At 44.0% G+C, this 6,000-nt stretch overlaps 1 protein-coding gene across 10 annotated transcripts in view; it reads right to left on the reverse strand.

Annotated features, from left to right (window-relative positions):
• The window catches only part of satb1b (SATB homeobox 1b), a 76,139-nt gene extending 70,433 nt beyond the window's left edge, over nucleotides 1–5,706 (reverse strand). For 5 of the 10 annotated variants that reach the window (XM_088084635.1, XM_042489903.2, XM_042489905.2 and 2 more), the window contains exon 1: nucleotides 5,239–5,706. The gene's annotated coding sequence lies outside the window, so the exon portion shown is untranslated. The remainder of the gene's footprint in view (nucleotides 1–5,238) is intronic. The other 5 variants (XM_042489907.2, XM_042489908.2, XM_042489902.2 and 2 more) reach the window with 2 other exon arrangements.
• Nucleotides 5,707–6,000: the final 294 nt, after the last annotated feature.

Below are 6,000 nucleotides of genomic sequence, written 5' to 3' on the forward strand. Positions count from 1 at the left end.
ATCATATGAAGTCGACAGAAATAGAAGCGGAGCGAGTGGTCTGCACCTCAGGTCTGCTGACAGGAAGGCCTAACGCCAGTTTGGCCTCGACGGGTCTCTGCGCAGAGGAAGGTGAGTTTTGTTTTTTTCTCCCCTGATGCATGAAAGACAACCGCCCCTCGCTCTCACATCGTTACTCTCCGCTCTCAACACCCACCCTTACGACATGTGGTGTGCACTGTACACAATGCAACTCCTACGCAGATGCACGCCACACAGAGACATCCGCTCAGCGAGCTTCGGCGCTGAACAAGGCCTCTGCCCTCGGGGTGCGGACCTCAGCCTGAACCTCGAGGGCTACAGTCGGCGTCATCAGGTTGACTGTAATCAGCACGGAGCCAGGTCACCTCAGGCCTTTCTCTGAGGAGTCTACATTAAAAACTCAAAAGTGCATCCCTTTACCACCTTGTTTATCACCCCCTCCCTCCCTCTCTCTCGCTCTCTTTATCAAATTATAAAACCAATCAGCCACAGAACAATCAACGAGCAGCAGAGGCAGGGCCGTTTTTAAATAAATGACTTTTCTGTCACTGCTCGCCGGACTCCGCTCGTCACATGACCCAGTAATTAAACTCTAATTTCTGTCTCGTGGATCGCAACAAATACACAGAGTCGGGGTGTTTGTGAGAGTGAAGAGATGCTAAAGATGGATTTGTGGCACTGAGTGAGACCACACCGACGAGATGAGATAGGTCGCTACATCCTGCTGGGTTTTTCCTGCACTGGACGAAGGGAGGGGGGGGGCGGTGAAGGGCACAGCACCCCGGCCTTGCCGGCCTTGTGGGGAGTTCTTGGGAGTGTTAAAAGAAATGAAGGCAGGTGACGGGATGGTGTTACTCGCCTCTCAGTGTGCGAGAAGTGGTGCTACGCTGAGATGAAAGGAGTGATGGGATGCGAGCATGTGGGGAGAACGGCTCTTAATATTGAGGCTTAGGCAGAAGTATTGAGGTGCAGACTTAAGGATGTGGCTCTTTATCTACATATTTTTCTTTGCATATTTAATCCCTTGTCAAAGGATGCATCATCCGTCCTCTGACGAACAAAACAGTTGATAAGGCAAGAGAGTGTGTGTGTGTGTGTGTGTGTGTGTGTGTGTGTGTGTGTGTGTGTGTGTGTGTGAGACACAGACACAGAATACAGTATCTGTTGAAATTGTTTCATTGGAGTATGTGGGTGGGTATTAACAACCTGATCTTAGCGGGATGCGCTTTCCTCTAAATCGCTCTTTTTTTTCTCTCCGAACAAAGGAGTCAGAAAAACCTACACAGATTGGATAAAGACAAGCATCAGAAGAAAAGACAATGAGTTTTTTTTTCCCTCTCAAAAAAAAAAAACATACGATGAAACCTGTAATAATGTGATTTGAATCGCGCAAACTTAGATGTATATGGTTGCTTAAATTATATTTGCCATGGTAGCATGAAGCACGCTAAATAACAAGAACAACAACAACAAAAAAAATCGAACATAAGGAGGGATGTCATTTTGTAAAAGCGTGACAAAACCGACATGACGGACTTTGGGTTTTTTTATCTCCCGGGGAGGACACGCCAACCCATTCGACGAACGGGGCTGATTGTCAGGACCCAAAAACAATGTGACGCTTTTATCACTAAGCCAAGGAATCTGGATCAACAGTATGCAAAGCATATGCCAGAATAAATGCAGTCAAACATGCTGGGACAACATAACTCCCCCCTTCCTCTTTTTTTTCTTCAATTTTATAAAGAACTTTCCACATAATGACAAAATGAGCTGTAACTCCCGAATCACACACTAAGCACTCACCCAGGGTGGTATGTCTGTGACTGTCGGAGGGGGGGCTTTCTTACATTTTTGGAGCCCTGGAATGCAGCAGTCCCTATTAACACACCAACCTTTTTCTTTCTCCAAACTAGTCGCAACATGTCATCCAAAAGAAAAACGCTGGGAATCATTGTTATCTTTCTCCTCTATTAGCAATCATAACAGAGCTATTTCATACAGAGGAGGGGATGGGTGGCGTGTGGAGGGGTGGAATCCCCAAAGAGCCACACATTAAAAAACGAGACAGGCCTCTTATTTACTGGCGACAGTCTAATAAATACATTTGCTGGCAGCTAAACAGGTATTTACTCTGCTCCCTACCACAGGTATAATTTCACTGTTTGCTGAGCTGTTATTTTGCTACAGAGATAATTATCGAGGTGGTAAAGAAAGACGATTAATGGTTTTAGCCGAGATATCAGTCTCAGCAAAGTGAGGCACAGCCCGGCTCCAAACTCCAACAGTGGGGTGTTTTAATAATCTGCATGTTTTTGCTGCGAGAAACAACAAAAAGACCGTGATGCTAACATACAGACGTTGTGTTTTTTTGGGGTTGTTTTTTTTTTTTGTGGGACGACACTTTTTATTTCCCTTTTAGTAATAAAACGGATGTTTCAGAGCTTAATTCAGTTTTGAATCAAAGTGATGGAGCATCACTTCAGAGCAGGATGAACACAAAAACAACAAAAGAAATCACAGCTCTCCAACGTGCAGACTAATTGGTCTCTCAGGGTCACAGGGCGAACTTTGTCGTTCGCTCTCGCTCTCGTCTGACAACCTGCTCCTCAGTGTCCTTAAACGTGACACTGAGTGAGAGCTCGGCGACATGCAGCTGCTGTAGTGTACTTCATCTCTCTGGAGGGGTACAAGGTGTAACTGGTGAGACACAGAACTCGCCACTGTCTATCTAACCGCGTACCCCTTACCCTAAGTGACGATAAAAGAAGGTGCAAAAGTGTCGGTGGGATTTAAAAAAGGAAAGAGATCATGTTTATGAGCTGATTTCCTGCTCTCACACTACTACAGTACAGTAAACACAGCGTGCACTAGTTTCGATGAGTTGTGATAAAAACAAAACTAAGCTCTGAAGGGGGGAAAAATCGGAGCGTAATAACCTGTAAGTTAAAAGGTAGAAAGGTGGAGGTGTTTTCCGAGATCTCTCCTAATTGTAAATCACAGCGGGGTTATTGTCAGAGCCGCAACAGAACGTATTCAGAGGAATTAATTTCGCACTAATAAACTACGACAGATGTTTAGGCTTTACTGCTGGATGTGTGTGACCTGGCAGTCAGCGCCGCCGCCACCATCCTCGCACTGTGATTCTTATCATTCCTGCCAAACAAGTTTATGTGGAGACATTTTTTTTTTGCCAAACAGACTGACACGCCGCTGTGGGTATGAGATTGAGCATTTTTGAGTGCATGTGTGCCACTTTTAACAACCACAAACTGATTAAAAAAAAACAAACAAGTGATTCTAATGAAGACTCAGAGGCGAGAAGTAAAACCGAGAACTTTTGATTCAACGGTCGCAGGCTTTGTTCTGAGGACTTTTTACAAGAAGTGACAGCCTGAGACAGGAAAAGGGCTGTGTTTCATTGCTGTCGAAAGGTACTGACCAGATAAGCCACAGCACCTTGAGCTGCCACAGATCTGCAAGAGATAAAAAGGAGAACTCACCGGTGCTGTGCCATAACCTGTTTTTTTTACCCATGCAAGAGGTGCCACGCTTGACCTCGTGAGCGAGCAAACCCGACAACAACAGCAAGATAATAAACAAGCGGTGTCAGTGCAGGGTGGAGATTATTTTAGGATACGTGGCCTAATAATCTGATCGAGTTTCTAATTTACTGTTATACAAAAAAAACTTTTTTTTTAAAGTTAGTGTGGTCTGCCTTAAATTTTTAAGCTGACTGAATTTGAAAAGAAAAGTTAGGGAAATTTTGTAATGATTCAACTTGTCTTCTCAAATTCAGTCAACTTAAAAAAATTAGGCAGCCTGGACTCTAACTTTTTTTGAAGTTTAAACAATTATTCTTGATTTTCTGTACTTTGTGAGCATTTTCACACTGCATCGTGGCCAAATGAACAAATATAATCTTTATGACAGATTATAGCGACAAAACAAACTCTAGTCTGTGTTAAGTAAGTGTGTTTGTGCTGATTTCTGCATATAAATAATGCGAGTGACAGCCACTGGCCGTGCTGCTGTGTGAAATGTCAGCTATTTTCTAAGGGAGCAAGCAGAGTGAAACCTTTAAAAACCTGTAAACCACAGAACATCAGTGCCCACGCACTTTTAACATGGCAATACATCTTCTCATAACTGCTCTCTATCTCTCTTACAAACACGCACACACGCACACACACGCACGCACATGCACAAACAGTCTGGTTGTACCTGAAATTACTTTATCAGCACTGTGACAAAAAGCCACAAGGCAGACCGAGCAGCACACCATCCCTGTATCATCACATCTACCTGACTGCCTCACACCAAGTCATGCAGAAAGAGAGCAATAAATTCATTAACCGTTTGTTTCCCTATGAGTTTGCACACCTTTTTTTTTTTTTTTTTTACCTTGAGCTCAGGCAGCGTGTTTCTGAGAGTTACACTTGATGCCACAGCAATAAAAGTGTTGAAGCAAGTTGACACGTAATTAAATAGTAAGTATATGGAGAGAATAAATGAAGTGGCTCTAATGGCCTAATAAAAAGTAGTAAAAGTAGATGGGCAGTTGGGCTGCAATAGCTTCAGCATTTCTAATAGACATGTCAGCGGTTTGGGAACAACACACTTCATTATAGAGAGGAAAAAAATAAAGTATATGCTCTCATAAACAAGATACAAAAAATATGTTTTGTAATTTGGAAGAGAAATAATGAGTTTAAACCAGGTTTTTTTTTCAACACAAAAGGTTCCTAAAGTCATCAGGTCATGAGCAGCGATGGATGGCAGCATCACTTCTTGCTCCTCTGCTGCGCGCTGAATAACTTGTTAAATGAATTAGAGGAGATGGATGTACTTAACCCCGCGAATATCACGAGTGCTTTGCTTATTCGTGCAGAAATGACACAGGCCTGTTTTTCTGCACATTTAAAATTAGACGGCCAAAAAAACTTCTAAATGCGTGCGTTTATATTTACCATGAAGCATGACATTTTTTTCTCTCTCCTGTATAAAATATTAAAATACAAGCAGCCACTGTTGGTCTGTGTGGGTTTTAAGTGATTTGAAAGTCTGCAAATTGCTTTTAATTCGTTTTAGAAACCGAGTCATTTTTCCTTCCAATTCCGAATAGATGCGCTTTATATTTAGGAAATAAAATAAATGCGATTTAAAAAATAAAGATGCACGTGAAGGAATGACAGCTGATCAATGTGGGGAACATACCTTTAAAGTCAGCAGTCGCCCGACCTCTTGTTTTCCATCAAAAGTTGAGCAACCTCTTCTCACTGCTCCGCGACGAGAGATCCAAAAATAGGCAACTGCTTCTGTGGGAGGAAAAACTGGTTTTTTTTGAATAAAAAAAGTCAAAAGTCCTGCGGATGAGGAGAGGGAGGGGAGGGGAGTCGTCTTGAAGAAACCGCGCTGGCGGAGGTTGAAGTTTGGGGGAGCGCACACGGCGGATGGAGCGCAGAAATGTGAGCAACCGTGCGCTGCGGGCATCGGAGGTGAAGTAGAGGAGAGGAGAGTGGCGGCATGTGAGGAGGGCTGCTTTGAGAGGGTGGCAGGTAAACGAACCGCCCCTCCCCGTTTCTGATGCTCAAATCGATGATTTGCCAGCTGTGGCGCAGCTTGTCTCATTGCCCCACTTTGGTTTTTACAGCCGCTCCTCTCCGACGCGCTGCTCTCCGGGGACACTGAGAGAGAGAGAGAGAGAGAAAGAGAGAGAAAGAGGAGGGAGGAAGAAAGAGAGAGAGAGAAGTCAGTGCCAGGAGAGCTCTCACACTCATTCATTTTCATATTTACACGCCACATGTTTGCATGTCAAGAAGAAGAAGTAGAAGGGGGGAAAAAGTCTGGTAAATAGTCGATTGCGCGCAGCAGCGTGCGTTTTGTTCCGTATAGAGTCAAAGCCTGTTGTTTTAACAGCGGAGGGCAACCTGCCAGCTTTCCTCCCCGCACACCTGAGCGGAATATGAAACCTTATAC

The sequence above is a fragment of the Plectropomus leopardus genome, chromosome 11 (genome assembly GCF_026936395.1).
Source record: "Plectropomus leopardus strain MGB_pleo_1.0 chromosome 11, ASM2693639v1, whole genome shotgun sequence".
Taxonomy (NCBI): domain Eukaryota; kingdom Metazoa; phylum Chordata; class Actinopteri; order Perciformes; family Serranidae; genus Plectropomus; species Plectropomus leopardus.